This window comes from Schistocerca piceifrons, chromosome 2 (genome assembly GCF_021461385.2).
Source record: "Schistocerca piceifrons isolate TAMUIC-IGC-003096 chromosome 2, iqSchPice1.1, whole genome shotgun sequence".
NCBI lineage: Eukaryota > Metazoa > Arthropoda > Insecta > Orthoptera > Acrididae > Schistocerca > Schistocerca piceifrons.
Window position 1 is genome coordinate 67589926 of NC_060139.1, and position 22344 is coordinate 67612269.

Consider the following 22344-nt stretch of genomic DNA (forward strand, 5'->3'; position numbering starts at 1 on the left):
CTGTGCATATAATGAACTCGGAGCCGACGGCGAATCTGTGTTGCTGAAACTGCTGCTGTTGTTGAAGACGGTAGCATCTTGTGGAGCCACGGCTAATTATATGAACAGGCAATCGTAATTAATACAGCTTCTTCCGCCCGTCCACTGTCCGTGCTCCTGCTCTAGACATCTGCCCGGCACGCGTCCATGATGCCGCCGAAAATGGTACTCTCTACTGCGAGACCGTTAACACCACACTTCCGCACACTATAAGCGCTGGAACCATAGAGTAAATATCCCTGGAGTGAGCATTCACATGCACAGAACAGATTTTGTGTTGTCAACACACATTGCCGGCCTGGTCACGTGTTCTCGGGACGTCGTGTGTTTGTCCGTATAGCGCCCTGTATATTTAGAATGTCACTACATCCCTAGTACAGACGGATTCTTTTCGTACGTGTCGTGGATTATTTATATATGTTGCGCAGACATTTTAACAGTATACATTTGACACCGGGAGTAAACCAGCTACGTAACTTTTAAGGGCAAGTGATATTGCATTCTGCTTCTTTGCGATAGGTGTAACAGGCAGATGCACTCGATTGTTTGTAGTTTTCGGTATGATACGGCACTTTATAGTATTACAGAGCCTCACGTACATTTTTGCAGTGATAGTCTTGCAAAACGACTTGACAGTACGCTAGTACTTCTGCAAGTGTCCGAAAAACACAGAATTTGCCACACATCAGCGATTATATCCCTGCTAATTCGTCCTTTTTTCTGCTATTTCTGCGTATTTATTTTCTCGTTTTTGCGACCTAAAGCACAATTTTTCTACTGGTCACACTTTGAAGTATTTATTTAACACATTGGATGCTCCCAGTTTATTAAATAAATAGTAGACTGAGTAAGAAGGGGTGGAAAAAAGGCGATCGGAGAATAAATGTACTGTGATGCAAAAACTGTTGATCATGTAATAGTCAACCCATATAACACCATTAAGGGAAGTGGAAAGTGACACAAATGAAAGGGTTTGGGGACATGTTTACTAATATTTTACGCTCATCTTGACTTTTTGCACTATTGTCATCACAGTTTGTCAAGGTTTCTGAGTGTACAGATGAAACAGACACCTCAGTGTACAAACTTGTGCCAAATAATGAAGAATGAAACACATTTCTCAGTGAAAGAAAGTAGCAAATATGATAACCACAAGTGATATATACAAACCTGACAAATTTCTTTTAACAGGTGGTTTTGCCGGCCGGTGTGGCCGAGCGGTTCTAGACGCTTCAGTCTGGAACCGCACGACCGCTACGGTCGCAGGTTCGAACCCTGCCTCGATCATGGATGTGTGTGATGTCCTTAGGTTAGTTAGGTTTAAGTAGTTCTAAGTTCTAGGGGACTGATGACCTTAGATGTTAAGTCCCATAGTGCTCAGAGCCATTGAACCATTTGAACAGGTGGTTTTTGTGTGGGAACTTTTGGTAGTAGGTGCTGTGTAAAATTAAAAATAGTTGGTATAGCATCTACCTTGAGCCACACACATCCAAAGTTTTCCCTGTCTAAACATTCCTCTTCAAAGTGTTTTGAACATATTTCGGTATATTTTGTGGGGACAAACTTACTCCTCCTCCTTTTCTGGAGCCACATCTTTACTCGTTGCTCATCCTTCAGGAAACTAAAATATAAATCACACATAATCATTCTCCATATCCTAGACACACTTAACATGGTCTCCTACCGTACCTTTATAGTAAGCAAAAGGGTTTGGGCACACATATTATACGAAGACAATTACAGACTCCCACTCTATTGAATTTATCTGTCTCCCGTGTTTCGAATCTATATACATAATCGACAAGTCACTGATAAAAGGATGGAGGATAGTATTACCTGTAACAACTAAACGTTTCCTTTCCTGTCCCACTACCAAATTTACAAGAGGGAGCGATCGTTTGTAAGCTTTTGTACGAGCCGTAATATCTACTATATAGTCAGAAAATCGTAGAGAAATAGGTCTACAGAATCAAGCCTTAATTACAATGCGTCTCGAAATTTTTAAACATATACAGTGTCTCTTACTAATATGATAACTATAATTAGAGATACATTGTATGTCCCCATGAAAAATTACTATCCCTCCTTTCACATATTTTTCTTTGCATCCGTAACAACAACGGTAATTCACCATCGCTATTAGACTTACAACAAACGGTGAAAACACAACTAAACTCTTGATATTATAAACTTCAAACTGTGCGGAAAGCACAACGCACAGCGAAGTCCCGAAAACACGTGACAATCCTGGTTTAATGTTGACAATATGCGCACAACGCAATGATCACTCCGGAGATATTTACTCTATGGCCTGGAACCCGTCTCTCTCTATCTCTCTCTCTCTCTCTCTCTCTCTCTCTCTCTCTCTCTCCGCGCACTCCTCGCAACAACTCCCTACCCAAAGATTTTACAACGCACAAGCACTGCTATTACCGTTGCTAGTCGATGCAAATAAAAATTCCTTTGGCTGTTTCCCAGAGCTTATAAGTTTCACAGTAAGACACAGATAAATACAATGTAACGTCAACAAACTTCTACCTAAATTTACACATACAGTGAAGCAATGTCAATACTTATTAAAAGGAAGCATTTAAATTACAAACATTTACATACAATTCAGACAAAAATTATACATCGGTAGCAGGTGCCACGCATCCTGCATTTTCGGTGTTACAGTGTAACAGGCAGATATCTATCCAAACTATCCCGCAGGAATTCTAAACTCCATCAGGATTCACTGCAAGTACTGTGACAGTTGGGCGGAAGGTGAGAAAGCTTGGATTTCATGGTCGAGCGGCTGCTCATAAGCCACACATCACGCCAGTAAATGCCAAACGACGCCCCGCTTGGCGTAAAGAGCGTAAACATTGGACGACTGAACAGTGGCAAAACGTTGTGTGGTGTGACGACTCACAGTACACAATGTGGCGACCCAATGGTGGAGTCTGGGTATGGCGAATGCGCGGTGAACGTCATCTGCCAGCCGTGTCGTACCAACAGTAAAATTCGCACCCCTTGATGGTTTGCTTGGCACTATCACAGCACAAGCCTACATCGATGTTTTAAGCACCTTCTTGCTTCCCACTGTTGAAGGGCCATTTGGGGATGGCGATTGCTTCTTCCAGCACGATCAGGAATCTGTTCATAATACACGACCGGTAGCGGAGTTGTTACACGACAATAACTTCTCTGTAATGGCCTGGCCTGCACAGAGTTAGACCTGAATCCAATAGAACACCTTTGAGTTGTTTTGGAAGGCCGATTTCGCGCCAGGCCTCACCGAACGACATCGATACCTCTGCCCAGTGCAACACTCGACGAAGAATGGGCTGCCATCCCCCAAGAAACCTTCCAGCACATGACTGAACGTATACCTGCGAGAGTGGAAGCTGTCATCACGGCTAAGGGTGGGCAAACACGATATTGAATTCCAGCAATACCGATGGAGTGCGCCAAAACTTGTAAGTCATTTACAGCTAGGTGTCCGCATACTTTTGATCACATAGTGTACATGAAGTCTCACTCACCTTCTTTCGTGCTGTAACGTTATTGTGTAGATAGGTTCGATGTATGGGCTAGTACATTTCTGAAACAACTTAGATAACAATTTTATCTGACAAATGATTTAATGGGTAACACTGCAGAACTGCAGGAGGTTGAATGAGTCATTGGTTTGTATTGTGCGCACGCTAGCAGCGCGGACGTTTAACCTGACAGCTGTTGCCGCTAATGGATTGGCAGAGATACAAACCCAAGACAAGGCCAGACAACTCTAAGCAAGCACTAACAGTGCGATTTCTGAACGTTGAATTGTAGTTTTTTCAAGCATCTAAGCATTTTTTCTGTCAATAGCTATGTACTAATACCGACTGCTATTTAAGTTGTAAATATGTAGACAGTACTTTATGTACAAACCAAGTAGCGTAAGATGACGTCTTCAAGATACATAAATGAGTTTTTCGGTGATAGCAGACTTGTATCATCCAAAGATATTCAAGCAAGAATGACCTTTTAATGGGAAAATAGGCTTTCTTAACTACATTTGAAGGCTCTTGAGTATACGAGTGCTGCGATTTAGTGCTGGCGTTGAAATATTTCGCAGAGATAAACGTGAAATGTGATAAAACTGAGATGTTGAGAGGCCAGGATCGGCTACTGCGCTGTAAACGCAACGACGTGGGGCTCTCATGCAGGACACAGTTGTTGCAGCAACCTTTTCAACTCTTTATTTGTTCCTAAAAAGTTGTTTACTTAAGCATGAGTATGTACACACATCTAAAATAGTTCTCCAAAGCTCTTTCTAATTCTGTAGAAGTTAACATATGGTTTCATTTGCAACACTCATTGATAACCCTGTATCTATGTAACGTTAAGCAGGACTCAGAGGAAATACATTTTCTCCTAGTAGTGTAGTTTCCTGTCCACTCCTCTTACGAAAGTGTAAACTGCAAAAAGAGCATACTGCTATGCACTGAATGTACTCCAACAGCGAAAACCAGAAAGTCCAGATACAAATCAGAATTGATGTATGCACAGCAATATGGTGAGGTGCTGAGCACTGTATATGGCATGGAAGAAGATGGTACGGGCCGCCCCGCAGCATATTTAGCGCTAGCGGCGCGGCCCACGTAACGCACTGGTTCCTCTCTTTCCGCGGGCGCAGGCGGTATGTGTCGTAGTAGCTACCTCGCATTCGCTATCGATACCCAGAAGAGTATTGCCCAGTGAACAGTGTCATGTATTCGTTCCGAAAAACTCTTTCCCGTATCTTGAAGCGTTCATGAAATAATTTTGGTAATTACGTAATGTAAAATGCATGAATATGTGTTTGATATGACGAACTGAATTGAGACAAGTTTAGGTGTTAGAAGGCAGCATGCAAAAAGTGTAGACTTTGTAGCAAATATTATCCTCACCAATAGTGCAGGTGCTATAATTTATACGTAGCAAGCGAACAGATTTTTCATGAATTGCTGTCACGAGTACAGCAGACGAAAAAAGAAGTCATCCTAAGGAGACATCATGCTAATACCTGTAACGTGGCCGTCAGGATTTACTATAAAAGATGTTTATTCATGGAAAATGTGACCGTGAAGACATTGGACTAACCGACGTCGAGCTAAAACTAAATTTCAGTGTGTGCGAAAATATTACTTTACTTTTAGGTACACGTAGTGCCAACTAGTAATTAGAATGGAACAAAACGGTCTTGAGAAATGAAAGCTGGACTGGAGCGGCTAACGATGTGTTACAATTCACCACTGAATCACGCAATAAACTAATACCTTATTAACTGCAATAACCATTCGCAGCATCATTCACTCACATTGAAATACTATTCATGGGCTAAGCAATGTAACTACTCATACAGATAATACAGTGCAGTTACTTAAATGAATAATTTACTGCAGTGGCTGAAGCAGTAAGCTCGTAATAAAGCTTTATTTGTGAGTGCCAAAATAACTTGTAATTGATGGTTGTGAAAACAGTTTACAAGGAAATCAGTTATTTACACTGTGTTTAATTCTTTATATTCAGAATATGGACGCAAGATGTTAGTGAAAAACTGAACTTCACAAGTAAAACTAAATTTCAGTGAGGTATTCAGACAGTTTTACTTTGCATACATGCAATAGATACAACCAACTGTCAGAGTTGAGTGGAGAGGAGCCTCGTGTAGCCGTAGATGTAGGTAAATTGCAGCAGTCCTCAGCAATTAGGAGGCCTAAGTTAGTTGCAAAGTCTAGCAGAATGAAGGTTCTGCTGCTAGGTAGTTCCCACGGTAGAGGTGTGGGCCAGCAGTTGCAGGAAGTGTTGGGGAGTGAGTACCAGGTCACCAGCATTGTGAAGCCTAGTGCAGGGTTGGCTCAGGTGACTGAAAGCATAGGGGAGTTATGTAAGAATTTTACGAATCAGGTAGTGATAGTGGGTGGAGCAGGGAACAGTCTCGATAGGGACGGGGAATATGATGTCAGTGGTGACTTGGTTAAGATAGCTACTCAAACTGGTGGCACTAATGTGCATTTCGTGCAACTGTTTCAGCATCATGATCGGCCTCACCTTAATGCGGCTGTTAGGTGCGTTGATGTGGGGCTGGGGAGGGCACTGATGGCGGAGGGCATGGATCACATCTCAGTGGTGCCAGTTTGGTCTATCAGTAGATGGGGTTTCACTAGGTATGGCCTGCACCTCAATAGGTATGGGTAGGGGAGGCTGGCTAAGCTTATAGGTGACAGTGTAGTGGGTGGTGGTGGTGGTGGTGGTGGTGGTGGTGGTAGTGGTATCACTCATGGAAAAATTCCTGTAGTAGTTGGTGTTAGAGCTGCACCTGTTTTAGACTGAAGTCAGCTGATAGGTATTCCTGCTTAAAGGAAGAGCCTCTAACTAAGTGCTCACCTCCAGATGGTGTAATGTTTCCAAGTAGAGAAGGAATTAGCATATTTCATCAAAATATAAGAGGTGTTAGAGATAAAGTTAGTGAACTGCTAATAGATGTTAACTCTGAAATTATTGGTATATCAGAGCACCACTTAAATAATTTGATAATTCAGAGGCTTCCTTTACCAGGCTACAGATTAGCTGGTTGTTTCTCAAGGAGTTCCTTGCAGGGTGGAGGAGTGGCTCTGTACGTAAAAAACTGTATTTCATTTGAGTCCATAGACGTATCACGACACTGCACTGAACAGATATTTGAAAGTTGTGCAGCATTAGTTGAATTTAGTGAAACTAAACTTCTAATTGCTGTTGGTTATAGGTCCCTTAACTCCGACTTCAGAGCATTTTTGCTTAAGCTAGAGAGCGTTCTTGATTCACTTTGTAGGAAGTACCAGACAGTGGTGACTTCAATATTAATTTTGTACATGATTGTGCAAGAAAAAGGATGTTGGTAGATCTCCTAAATTCATATGATCTGATGCAAACTGTGTTTTTTCCAACTAGGGTGCAGGGGAACAGTAGCACAGTCATAGACAATATTTTTATTCATTCTTCATTACTAGATGGGCATTCTGTTAGTAAAAGGGTGAATGGCTTTTCAGACCATGATGCACAAATTTTAACACTAAAAGGTTTTTGTACTCAAACCAATGTCGTATTTAATTACAAACTACATAGGAAAGTTAATCCAACAGCAATAGAGAGTTTTTCAAAACTTGTCAAGTAACAAGAGTGGCAAGATGTTTATAGTGCCGATAACATAGATGATAAATACAATGCTTTCCATAACACATTTCTCATGCTCTTTGAGAGTTGCTTTCCATTAGAACATTCTAAACGGGGTACTAGCAGTAATGGACAGCCCGGTTGGCTGACTAGTGGGATAAGGATATCATGTAGAACAAAGCGGGAATTATGTCAAAATGTTAGAAGTAGTCACAATCAAGCTACAGTAGCCCATTACAAACAGTATTGTAAGGTGCTTAAACATGTTATTAGCAAGGCAAAAAGTATGTGGTATGCAAATAGAATAGCTAATTCACAGGATAAAATTAAAGCCATATGGTCAGTTGTGAAGGAAGCGTCTGGTCAGCAGCACAAGGTTGATGATATAAAGTCAGTTCGCAGTAATATTATTTCTGTTACTGATAAATGAAATATATGTACAGTATTTAACAACCATTTTCTGAGCATTGCTGGTGAATTAAATAAAAATTTAGTTTCTACAGGAAATCATATAAATTTCTTAGCAAATGCCTTTCCGAGATTGACGTCTGAAATACTGCTCTGTGATACAGACAAGAGGGAGATTGAGTCAATAATTAAATCACTGAAGACTAAGGACTCTCATGGTTATGATGGAGTGTCTAGTAGAATATTAAAGTACTGTGCTCCACATGTTAGCCCTGTATTTAGCCACATTTGTAATTTTTCATTTAGGAATGGTCAGTTTCCTGAGCGATTAAAGTACTCAGCAGTATAGCCGCTTTATAAAAAGGGATAAAGGGATAATGTAGAAAATTTTAGACTTATTTCTATGCCATCACTGTTTGCAAAAGTTATCGAAAAGGCTGCGTATGTAAGGTTAATTGATCATTTCATATCACACGATTTGCTATCAAATGTACAGTTCGGCTTTAGAAGTCGTTTGACAACTGAAAATGCTATATTCTCTTTTCTCTGTGAGGTACTGGATGGGCTAAACTAAAAGTTTCGAACGCTTGGCGTATTTTTTGATTTAACAAAGACATTTGACTGTGTTGATCTCACAATATTGCTCCAGAAGTTGAACCATTACGGAATAAGGGGAGTAGCTCACAATTGGTTCACCTCTTACTTTAGCAACAGGCAGCAAAAGGTCATTAGTCACAATGTTAATAACGGCTGTGATGTGGGATCTGAGTGGGGTATTGTCAAGTGGGGGATGCCCAGGGATCAGTGTTGGGGCCGCTCCTGTTCCTTATTTATATGAATGATATTCCCTCTAGTATTGTGGGTAACTCTAAAATATTTCTGTTTGCTGATGACACTAGCTTGGTAGTAAAGGATGTTGTGTGCAACATTGACTCGGTTTCAAGTAGTACAGTACATGACCTCAGTTCATGGCTTGTAGAAAATAAACTAACGTTAAATCACAGTAAGACTCAGTTTTTACAGTTTCTAACACACAATTCAACAAAACCTGACGTTTTAATCTCACAGAACGGGCATATGATTAGTGAAACTGAACAGTTCAAATTCCTAGGTGTTCAGATAGATAGTAAGCAGTCGTGGAAAGCCCACGTCCAGGATCTTGTTCAAAGACTTAATACTGCCATTTTCACTATTCGTGGTCGAGCAACTGACTCGTCACAATACGCCAGTCACTACTCTTGATGAACTGTGGCATCGTGTTGAAGCTGCACGGGCAGCTGTACTTATACACGCCATCCAAGCTCTGTTTGACTCAATGCCCAGCCGTATCAAGGTCATTATTATAGCCAGAGGTGGTTGTTTTGGGTACTGATTTCTCAGGATCTATGCACACAAACTGCGTGTAAATGTAATCACATGTCAGTTCTAGTATAATATATTTGTCCAATGAATACGCGTTTATCATCTGCATTTCTTCTTGGTGTAGCAATATTAATGGCCAGTAGTGTACATGGCCTACTTTATATTCATTGCCGCTAGAAGTCGGTAGTCTTCTGCTTGCTTAGTCACCGCCACTTGTTGCAAAATGGCTACTCCACAGCAGAACTTATTTTTTCTTCTCGATTTTGCGAAATGTAACTCAGTGATCATAGTACAAAGATGTTTCAGGTTGACGTAACGGACTGAACCTCCGAATGGATGGAACATTCGCAGATGGTTTCGACAAAGGATTGTATATAAAGGAAAGAGTCTTGCCCACCACCGTGTTTCTGGTGAAAATATCGCACGAATTCAAACCGCTTTACAACGTAGTCCTAAAAAATTAACTCGTCGTGCCGTTCAGGGGTCACAACTGCCTACAAAAAAAGTGTGGCGTGTTTTGAGACGTTGGTCGGTTACAAAGCCGTAAAGTTACAGCTATTACAGGCTCTACGTCATGACTACAAATACAAACTTGTGGTATTTTGTGACGAACTTCAGAAAGCTAACACTTCCGCCCAATGCATCGTATTCAGTGATGAAACGACTTTCCACCTTATGGGAAAAGTAAACACGCACAATGTTCGAATTTGCGGCCTACAGAACCAGCATGCACTCATTGAACACGTACGTGCTACACCCAGAATCAATGCGTTTTGTGTGATGTCCCACCCATCTGTTTGCGACCCATTGTTCTTTGATGAAAACACGGTTAACGGTCGGTAATATCTTGCTGTGTTACAACACTGGTTGTTTGTGAGGTTTCAATAATACGGAAACCCCCTCACAGGAGTCACCAAGTGCGTGAACATCTGAATGGAACTGTAACGCGCCGCAGCGTCAGTCATCAAACAGCCGGCGACTTGGCACTTCTAAGATGGCCTGCGACGGCCTGCACAGTCACCAGATTTGATGCCCTGTGACTTCCTCCTGTAGGGGTTCATTAAGGGCAACGTTTATACACGAACACTACCACAGAACCTAGAAGAGCCAAAGAGCGGGATCCGGTTTGCCATAACATCAGTCACAGTGGGCATGCTTATACGAGTATTGGAGGAATTCGAGAACCGATGTGATACTGTTCATGTCGCTGGTGGAGGACGTAAGTAACATCTGTAATCCACCCTCAGGAGATTCGTAAAGATATCTCCTAAGTTTCATAGTTGTATGTCATAACTTTAATAAATATTTACGTTAGAATTACGTACATTCTTTTTGAAGCATCCTGTACACAATAGGAAAATAACTACGAGCACTGAACAACTCGCCTCTGCGTGCCATAAAAATGTTTACTTCACAACAAAATTAGCTGTTGACAGATCGCTTGACAAACTGATCAATGCTCGTTGTATAGTAAATAAGTTTAGAACTTCTCTACGCTGCAGAGCAGACAAAAAAATAAAAACCTTTCATAGGATAACATAGAGAATATGACTGATAGATAGTGTAAAAAATATTACCACATAACTGCTTTTTGGTGCATCAATGTTTCAGTTTGTAATTGTGGAGAACTGTGGGTCACAGTTTTTTTTAATATTTAGTATTTAATACAAATGGGTCATGAGCAAAGGAAATGAATTGCAATGTTACAAAGAGCAGTTTTACATTGAATCCCCGAAGAAATTGGTATAGGAATGCGTATTCAAATACAGAGATATGTAAACAGGCAGAATACGGCGCTGCGGTCGGCAACGCCTATATAAGACAACAAGTCTCTGACGCAGTTGTTAGATCGCTTACTGCTGCTACAGTGGCAGGTTATAAAGATTTAACGAGTTTGAACGTGGTGTTACAGTCGGCACACGAGCGATGGGACACAACATCTCCGGGATAGCGATGAAGTGGGGACTTCCACATACGACCATTTTACGAGTGTACTGTGAATATGAGGAGTCCGGTAAACAACAAATCTCCGACATGGAAAATGATCCTGCAACAACGGGGCCAATGACGACTGAAGAGAGTCGTTCGACGTAACAGAAGTGCAACCCTCCAGAAACTGCAGCAGATTTCAGTGCTGGACCATCAAAAAGCGTCAGCGTGCGAATCATTCAAGGCAACAGCTGACGGACCACTCATGTACCCTTGATGACTGAACGAAGACAGCTACACTCCTTCAGTGATACGGAAACCCCCTCACTGGAGTCACTAAGTGCGTGAACATCTGAATGGAACTCTACCGCCCTGTTCCATCAGTCGACGAACACCAGGCGAGTTGAGCGACACGAAGTTTTACGCCTCGCCTGGGCCCGCCAACATCGACATGGGACTGTTGATGACTGAAAACATGTTGCCTGGTCGGACGAGCCTCGTTTCAAACTGTATCGAGTGGATGAACGTGTACGGGTATGGAGACAACCTCATGAATTAATGGACCCTTTATGTCAGCAGGGGACTGTTCAAGCTGGTGGAGACTCTGTAATGTTGTGTGGCGCGTGCAGTTGGAGTGTGACGGGACCCCTGATACATCTAGATACGACAGGCGACACGTACGTAAGCACCTGGTCTGATCACCTGCATCCATTCAAGCCCAGTGTGCATCCAGAGGGACTTGGGCAATTTCAGCAGCACAATGCGCAATCCGACTCCCCACACGTTCAGAATTGCTACAGTGCGGCTCTAGGAATACTCTTCTGAGTTTAAACACATCCCCTATCCAGCAGATTCCCCAGAGATGAACATTATTGAGCATATCTGGGATGCCTTGCAACGTGCTGTTCAGAAGAGATCTCCACCCCCTCGTACTCTTACAGATTTATGGACAGCCCTGCAGGATTCATGGTGTTAATTCCCTCCAGCACTACTTCAGACATTAGTCAAGTGCATGCCACGTCGTGGTGCGGCACTTCTGCCTTACATGATATTAAGCAGGAGTACTAGTTTCTTTGGCTCTTCAGTGTATGTAATGTTGATTATGACTTCAGATGAAATGTGCAGAGAAATTAACTTGTTTTTCATCGAATAAGTATGGTGCAGCCTGGTGTGTAATGTACGCTACAGAGGGGTGGAGGACCCATGCTTCTAATTCTCACTATAACATTCGGATCTCCCACCTGGGTGTTGTGGCTTCATTGGATTGGTGATGGTTATAGGTGGCCGTTGGAGGAATAGGGGGCTGCAGCAAAGCAAATGCGATGCGTGTAAACTCTTCAGTCTCGCAACAAATTTGTATATCTACCGGTACACGCCTTCTTCCGGTGAAGCTGGCTGCTAGCTGCCGTCGATCGACGGTGTCCATGTTCCGCAACGTGGTCATGAGTCGATGTCGCGGTCTTCGTCACAGAGGCGTTGTTATGGATACGGCAGCAGCAGCTACACTCAATGCAGCGCAGAACGACCTCACGTTGTAAACATTCTGTGACAAATGCTGCTGCGGCGACTGCCCTTGTTGAGATGCTAGCATTCCTCCCAGATTAGGCTACTGTCGGACAGTGAAGAGCCTCAGTTCTATCACCCCATCCGGCGGCAGCGCCTGAACAAGTAAGGCTGATGGTAGTGTGGTGGTGACCTCACGACAGAGGACGGTCTATGACTCTTGGTGACACGATGACATGCCAATTCCTCCGATGACCAAACAACCTGGACGACCAATATTCATATGCAGCAGAGTGGGCCTGTAAAAATAAATGTCATGTGACTAGGGCCTCCCGTCGGGTAGACCGTTCGTCGGGTGCAAGTCTTTCGATTTGACGGCACTTCGGCGACTTGAGCGTCGATGGGGATGAAGTGATGATGACTACGACAACACAACACCCAGTCCCTGAGCGGGGAAAATCTCCGACCTAGCCAGGAATCAAATACTGGCCGTTAGCTATGACACTGCGTCCAGAGAAGGACGAAAGCATTACAAGGTAACAAGAATTAAATTAGTTAGAGCAATCAAAAGATATACATTACTGTATAAGAAAAGGAACAATCTAGTTAGCTTAAAATTTTCAGTATCTACGGTGAAAGAAAGGATGACAGAAGTACATGAAAAAAGCATTTAAAGAGGATGGGAAATACCAAAAATAATTATTAATGACTGCATACCAGTGGGACGAGGGAGTATTGAATTACCTAAAAGGAGATGGTAATGATGGGAGGCCAGAATGTTTAGTGTGACCTAAATTTCTGTGAAAGGCAAGAAGAAGCAGAAGAAGAAAATGCTTAAATGACGATACACGTAAACAAGCATGTGGCAAACACTTCCATAAAACATCGTAAGTGTAATAGAGCGAATTAATATGACATTTGATAAAAAAAGGTGTTTGATAATCATTATAATAAAGTTACGAATAACAAGATTTCAGCCGGCCGAAGTGGCCGTGCGGTTCTAGGCGCTACAGTCTGGAGCCGCGCGACCGCTACGGTCGCAGCTTCGAATCCTGCCTCGGGCATGGATGTGTGTGATGTGCTTAGGTTAGTTAGGTTTCATTAGTTCTAAGTTCTAGGCGACTGATGACCTCAGAAGTTAAGTCGCATAGTGCTCAGAGCCATTTGAACACGATTTCAGTTCAATATCTTGAAACAAAATAAAGCATAATGTTAACTAAGGGGGAGACTACCTATATTGTTATAATTTTCTAAATGAAACATTAAACGCTTCTCTTTAATCACGTGGTTCCCGCTGCCTATCGTACACATAATACTCATGTGCACTTGCACTTTTCTGAGCAGATTATCATTCGAAAGCACTACGCTAAGGGGAGTAGATAATACACAATATACCCCTTGTTTCTGTGTAACGTGCGTGCGTAACGTTTCTTAATGTGAGGTCTACACTGATGAGCCATTACATGATGACTGGCTGCTTAAACGTATGTTGGTCCATCTTAGAAATACACAAAAGCAACAATTCAGCGTGTCATGAGTTCGACAGGTTTTTGGTATGCTTCCAGTGGCACGTGTCACCAGTGTCTTTGTGTATGACGTTCAGTTCCCATAAATTGTGGGCTGATGGTTCGTGAGTGAGCAGCTGGAGCCAGATAACGCCCAAAATATGCTCCCTCAGGTTCACATCGGGCGAACTGGGACGCCAAGATTGCAACTAGAGCTGACTGTCTTGCTGGTCAAATCCCTGTGACACGGATGGATATCCTGCTGGAAAATGCACTGTCCGTAGCGGAAGACATCGAGCATGAAACGACACAGGTGTTCCGAAATAATATTCACGTATTTCACAGCTGTCTTGGTGCCTAAGATTACTGCCACAGGTCCCATGAAAGACTACGATAGCTTATCGCAAGTATCGTGCGCCTTTTGTTACAGTTCCTCTTGGTGTGTGTCAGCATTTGATTATCCTGCCCACAAAACTGTTTTGTGTAATCTGATTTTACGATATTAAATACATAAATGAATTACCCTTTATCTAAAGTTTCTCTAATATTAAGCGCGGAATAAGGCGGAGAAACTACAATACTGGCCATTAAATTGCTACACCACGAAGAAATGCAGATGATAAACGGGTATTCATTGTACAAATATATTATACTAGAACTGACATGTGATTACATTTTCATGCAATTTGGGTGCATAGATCCTAAGAAATCAGTACCCAGAACAACCACCTCTGGCCGTAATAACGACCTTGATACGCCTGGGCATTGAGTCAAACAGAGCTTGGATGGCATGTACAGGTATAGCTGCCCATGCAGCTTCAACACGATACCACAGTTCATCAAGAGTAGTGACTGGCGTATTGTGACGAGCCAGTTGCTCGGCCACCATTGACCAAACGTTTTCAGTTGGTGAGTGATCTGGAGAATGTGCTGGCCAGGGCAGGAGTCGAACATTTTCTATATCCAGAAAGGCCCGTACAGGACCTGCAACATGCGGTCGTGCATTATCCTGCTGAAATGTAGGGTTTCGCAGGGATCGAATAAAGGGTAGAGCGACGGGTCGTAACACATCTGAAATGTAACGTCAACTGTTCAAAGTGCCGTCAATGCGAACAAGAGGTGACCGATACGTGTAACCAAAGGCACCCCATACCATCACGCCGAGTGATACGCCAGTGTGGCGATGACGAATACATGCCTCCAATGTGCGTTCACCGCGATGTTGCCAATCACGGATCCGACCATCATGATGCTGTAAACAGAACCTGGATTCATCCGAAGATATGACGTTTTGGCATTCGTGCACCCAGGTTCGTCGTTGAGTACACCATCGCAGGTGCTCCTGTCTGTGGTGCAACGTCAAGGGGAACCGCAGCCATCTTCTTGCAGATGGTTGTTGTCTTGCAAATGTCCTAATGTGTTGACTCAGGGATCGAGACGTGGCTGCACGATCCGTTACAGCCATGCGGATAAGATGCCTGTCATCTCGACTGCTAGTGATACGAGGTCGTTGCGATCTAGCACAGTTTCCGTATTACCCTCCTGAACCAACCGATTCCATATTCTGCTAACAGTCATTGGATCTCGACCAACGCGAGCAGCAATGTCGCGATACGATAAACCGCAATCGCGATAGGCTACAATCCGACCTTTATCAAAGTCGGAAACGTGATGGTACGCATATCTTCTCCTTACGTGAGGCATCACAACAACATTTCACCAGGCAACGCCGGTCAACTGCTGTTTGCGTATGAGAAATCGGTTGGAAACTTTACTCATGTCAGCACGTTGTAGGTGTCGCCACCGGCGCCAACCTTGTGTGAATGCTCTGAAAAGCTAATCATTTGCATATCACAGCATCTTATTCCTGACGGTCAAATTTCGCGTCTGTAGCACGTCATCTTCGTGGTGTAGCAATTTTACTGGCCAGTAGTGTATATCAGTTGCATGAAGAAATTACTTCTAACTGAGAGAAATAAAAGCTCTTTTCCCGTTTTAACGCCGGCCAGTGTGGCCGTGCGGTTCTAGGCGCTTTAGACTGGAACCGCGTGACCGCTACGGTCGCAGGTTCGAATCCTGCCTCGGGCATGGATGTGTGTGATGTCCTTAGGTTAGTTAGGTTTAAGTAGTTCTAAGTTCTAGGGGACGGATGACCACAGATGTTAAGTCCCATAGTGCTCAGAGACATTTTGAACCCGTTTTAACCACATTCTAGCATCCCTACTTACATCGGCCAATACCGCAACTTACATCTACATGTCTACTCATTAGCACTACGTGGCTTAAAAAACTGGGGCAGTTCTGCACTTATACTGAAAGTGTTTACTGCGCACCATATGCAATGAGAGTAATATGACGTAAAGGTCATCACGTGTTTTGTGAAGATCTAGTTGAGGAAGTATACATACCAACAACGGTATCTCATTACTGTTATTACCATAACAACTACTCACCGTCAGTCACCAATCTACATTACTAAACGGCTTTCTCGGTGGTTGGTTAGTAGTTGCAGGTGACTTATCTAATATAAATATGAACCGAATTTAGAAATGTAAAATGCTATGGTAATCTATTCATTAATAGGTGTAATACTGTGTTACAGTTTCAGAACAGTATGACAAGAATTACAAATAGAAACTATGTACTTGTCTTGAGGTAGCTAGCTCACTATAGGCAAATTACTCTGACTATCCAGTAGCTGAGAATGAGAGAACTCTCAACGAACTTTAAACACAATTTAAAACATTCACGAAAGTTTTTCTCTCTAACACCACTGACAAAATGGTGAAAGAAAAAAAAATTGTCGCTTACTGCCATGCCGCCTATCATACTGTAAAGCTTCAGGACCAGGCATGACATTTTAATTTGTTACTTCTTTACTACTACCTGTTTTCGAAACATATTTTTCAGGTGGTGTTCTTATATACCATTGAATCTTACCCAACGTAAAGTCCCGAGCGACTGGAAAATAGGGCGGTTACTCCTGTATATAAGAAGGGTAGAAGGACGGATCCTCAAAATTACAGACCAATATCCGTAACATCAGATTGTTGCAGGATTCTCGAACATATTCTCAGTTCCAATGTAATGAATTTCCTTGAGACAGAGGAGTTGCTGTCCATGCACCAGCACGGCTTTAGAAAGCATCGCTCCTGCGAAACGCAACTCGCCCTTTTTTCACACGATATCTTGCGAACCATGGATGAAGGGTAGCAGACGGATGCCATATTCCTTGACTTCCGGAAAGCGTTTGACTCGGTGCCCCACTGTAGACTGCTAACTAAGGTACGAGCATATGGGATTGGTTCCCAAATATGTGAATGGCTCGAAGACTTCTTAAGTAATAGAACCCAGTACTTTGTGCTCGATGGTGAGTGTTCATCGGAGGTGAGGGTATCATCTGGAGTGCCCCGGGGAAGTGTGGTAGGTCCGCTGTTGTTTTCTATCTACATAAATGATCTTTTGGATAGGGTGGATAGCAATGTGCGGCTGTTTGCTCGTGATGCTGTGGTGTACGGGAAGGTGTCGTCGATGAGTGACTGTAGGAGGATACAAAGATGACTTGGACAGTATTTGTGATTGGTGTAAAGAATGGCAGCTAACTGTAAATATAGATAAATGTAAATTAATGCAGATGAATAGGAAAAAGAATCCTGTAAGGTTTGAATACTCCATTAGTAGTGTAGCGCTTGACACAGTCACGTCGATTAAATATTTGGGCGTAACATTTCAGAACGATATAAAGTGGGACAAGCATGTAATGGCAGTTGTGGGGAAGGCGGATAGTCGTCATCGGTTCATTTGTAGAATTTTGGGAAGATGTGGTTCATCTGTAAAGGAGACCGCTTATAAAACACTAATACGACCTATTCTTGAGTACTGCTCGAGCGTTTTGGGTCCCTATCAGGTCGTATTGAGGGACGACATAGAAGCAATTCAGAGGCAGGCTGCTAGATTTGTTACTGGTAGGTTTGATCATCACGTGAGTGTTACGGAAATGCTTCAGGAACTCGGGTGGGAGTCTCTAGAGGAAAGGAGGCGTTCTTTTCGTGAATCGCTACTGAGGAAATTTAGAGAACCAGCATTTGAGGCTGACTGCAGTACAATTTTACTGCCACCAACTTACATTTCGCGGAAAGACCACAAAGATAAAATAAGAGAGATTAGGTCTCGTACAGAGGCATATAGGCAGTCATTTTTCCCTCGTTCTGTTTGGGAGTGGAACAGGGAGAGAAGGTGCTTGTTGTGGTAGGAGGTACCCTCCGCCACGCACCGTATGGTGGATTGCGGAGTATGTATGTAGATGTAGAATCTACCTGCAAAATTATATCATTGTACGAAGATATGACGTCATAAACATTAAGATGTGTGAAAAACTAGCTTTAGCTTAAAACGGAGCTCAAATTACCAAATTTATATACATCCAGTGTTTGATAATGAGAGCAGTTATCAATTTCCAACAAACTTTAAACGTAATTTCAAAACACTTCTAAACTTTTGCTCGCTTACACTCTCAACGTCAAATATTTAACTGTTTAATTCATTTGTAAGGTAATCTGAAGTTTGAAGCTGTTTTACACACAGGAGTTCGATTCTTGAAGTATCGGAGCGTACTGGTATTCTACAGAAGATAGTAATACATTTAAATCGACATGAGTGGCTACGACAGGTCACTCGAAATATATCTAGAACGAGTAAATATACCTATACGCCATTTGGCTAAGTTATAGCGAACAATGTGGAGAATTTTCTGTCTTGCGTACCTGTATCTAACTTAGCGAAAAACGAACTTCGCTGTGTTTACTCCTTCTGGATATATATTGGCACTGTATGTACATACACTGCCGAGAAAAAAATCAACATCCACCAACAAAAAGGTCGTTTTTGTGACAAGTGTGTTGGCCGATAGTTCGTCACTGTAGCAATATATGACAAATTGTGGGAGAGTATGATAACAAAATCAGACGAAATTGAACACACGTGTCACAGTAAAGGGTGTCCGAACAGCTCCACCAGTACGGAGTGTAACGCCCTTTTGGTTGCAACGCAGGTGTCTAATCTTGCATGCAAAGGGTCATTAACATGCCGAGCGGCATCCTGAAGCAGCATCCCGAAGCAGCATTTGGCAATGGCTCTTGAAGGTCCTTGGTGAATGCGTAAGTTCCCACTCCATACCACACACATGTTCACATGGCGGCAAAGCTAGTAATCTTGCTGGTGAGGGCAGTTTTTGTGCGCTTTGAATAACGCCGTATGTGGATGGTCATTGTAATGCCTAAAAAAAACACCACCATCTTGGCAAAGATATTGCAGTAACAGCTATTTAGCGGGCACTGCCCACTTTAACCTGTAGAAAAACCATATGTGATCGCGAGTCGTAACTGATGGTGCCCCACACAATGAAGCCTGGGATGGTAGAATCCTACCATTACTATTGCAATTTAACATGCTTTTACCCAAATAACAGAACACCTGTCTCTATGTTGTCACGTATAATCCCTCTTACTAAAATTTAGTTTACTTTCCCAATAAAGTACACTATGGGAGGATAGTCCTTTAATTGGAAAAGCTAATCAATAGAGTTACCCTTTTTACAGGATTTGACAGTGCTTTGTGTCTAATGGGTAAGTAAATGAGACTGTTCACTTCTTTCCTTAATATGTTACCCAGGGTTTAGGTAGAAACGCTGTATGAATGATACTATATTGAAGCAAGGACAACTCCGTTCCAATCTCACTTAGTGGTTTAAAACATGTACTAATGGTCGACAGCCTATCCAGAAAATGAAACAGTAAGTATGAATTTTGCCTACTTTCTTGGTACTATTTGCTTTGGTTCCACAAATAAATATTACTCCACTTAAACAATGTTGGACTATACCCTCATACATTACATTTGCAAAAGAGAAAAAGACCAACTCCAAGGAAGATAAAAAATATTTGGTCAGGAGGGATCCCTAGAAAAGTACTTTCCATTATCAACAAACTTAAATACTAAAATACTTAAGATACTAAAGTATACACTTTTTATACTGAACATTTCACTTCAAGAAAACGTCTTTCGTACTGGAATTTACTTTCAAAAGCTATAACTCTTTGAACCTCCCCCCATGAACCATGGACCTTGCCGTTGGTGGGGAGGCTTGCGTGCCTCATCGATACAGATGGCCGTACCGTAGGTGCAACCACAACGGAGGGGTATCTGTTGAGAGGCCAGACAAACGTGTGGTTCCTGAAGAGGGGCAGCAGCCTTTTCAGTAGTTGCAGGGGCAACAGTCTGGATGATTGACTGATCTGGCCTTGTAACAATAACCAAAACGGCCTTGCTGTGCTGGTACTGCGAACGGCTGAAAGCAAGGGGAAACTACGGCCGTAATTTATCCCGAGGGCATGCAGCTTTACTGTATGGTTCAATCATGATGGCGTCCTCATGGGTAAAATATTCCGGAGGTAAAATAGTCCCCCATTCGGATCTCCGGGCGGGGACTACTCAAGAGGATGTCGTTATCAGGAGAAAGAAAACTGGCGTTCTACGGATCGGAGCGTGGAATGTCAGATCCCTCAGTCGGGCAGGTAGGTTAGAAAATTTAAAAAGGGAAATGGATAGGTTGAAGTTAGATATAGTGGGAATTAGTGAAGTTCGGTGGCAGGAGGAACAAGACTTCTGGTCAGGTGACTACAGGGTTACAAACACAAAATCAAATAGGGGTAATGCAGGAGTATGTTTAATAATGAATAGGAAAATAGGAATGCGGGTAAGCTACTACAAACAGCATAGTGAACGCATTATTGTGGCGAAAATAGATATGAAGCACACACCTACTACAGTAGTACAAGTTTATATGCCAACTAGCTCTGCAGATGATGAAGAAATTGAAGAAATGTATGATCAAATAAAAGAAATTATTCAGATAGTGAAGGGTGACGAAAATTTAATAGTCATGGGTGACTGGAATTCGGTAGTAGGAAAAGGGAGAGAAGGAAATGTAGTAGGTGAATATGGACTGGGGCTAACAAATGAAAGAGGAAGCCGCCTGGTAGAATTTTGCACAGAGCATAACTTAATCATAGCTAACACTTGGTTAAACAATCATAAAAGAAAGCTGTATACATGGAAGAAGGTTTCAGATAGATTATATAATGGTAAGACAGAGATTTAAGAACCAGGTTTTAAATTGTAAGACATTTCCAGGGGCAGATGTGGACTCTGACCACAATCTATTGGTTATGACCTGTAGATTAAAACTGAAGAAACTGCAAAAAGGTGGGAATCTAAGGAGATGGGACCTCTATAAACTAAATGAACCAGAGGTTGTACAGAGTTTCAGGGAGAGCATAAGGGAGCAATTGACAGGAATGAGGGAAAGAAATACAGTAGAAGAAGAATGGGTAGGTCTGAGGGATGAAGTAGTGAAGGCAGCAGAGGATCAAGTAGGTAAAAAGACGAGGGCTAGTAGAAATCCTTGGGTAACAGAAGAAATATTGAATTTAATTGATGAAAGGAGAAAATATAAAATTCAGTAAATGAAGCAGGCAAAAAGGAATACAGACGTCTCAAAAATGAGATCGACAGGAAGTGCAAAATGACTAAGCAGGGATGGCTAGAGGACAAATGTAAGGATGTAGAGGCTTAGCACACTAGGGGTAAGATAGATACTGCCTACAGGAAAATTAAAGAGACCTTTGGAGATAAGAGAACCACTTGTATGAACATCAAAAGCTCAGATGGAAACCCAGTTCTAAGCAAAGAAGGGAAAGCAGAAAGGTGGAAGGAGTATATAGAGGGTCTATACAAGGGCGATGTACTTGAGGACAATATTATGGAAATGGAAGAGGATGTAGATGAAGATGAAATGGAAGATGCGATACTGCGTGAAGAGTTTGACAGAGCACTGAAAGACCTGAGTCGAAACAAGGCCCCCGGAGTAGACAACATTCCATTGGAACTACTGACGACCTTGGGAGAGCCAGTCCTGACAAAACTCTACCATCTGGTGAGCAAGATGTATGAGACAGGCGAAATACCCTCAGACTTCAAGAAGAATATAATAATTCCAATCCCAAAGAAAGCAGGTGTTGACAGATGTGAAAATTACCGAACTATCAGTTTAATAAGTCACAGATGCAAAATACTAACGCGAATTCTTTACAGACGAATGGAAAAACTAGTAGAAGCTGACCCCGAGGAAGATCAGTTTGGATTCCGTAGAAATGCCGGAACACGTGAGGCAATACTGACCCTACGACTTATCGTAGAAGCTAGATTAAGGAAGGGAAAACCTACGTTTCTAGCGTTTGTAGACTTAGAGAAAGCTTTTGACAATGTTGACTGGAATACTCTCTTTCAAATTCTGAAGGTAGCAGGGGTAAAATACAGGGAGCGCAAGGCTATTTACAATTTGTACAGAAACCAGATGGCAGTTATAAGAGTCGAGGGA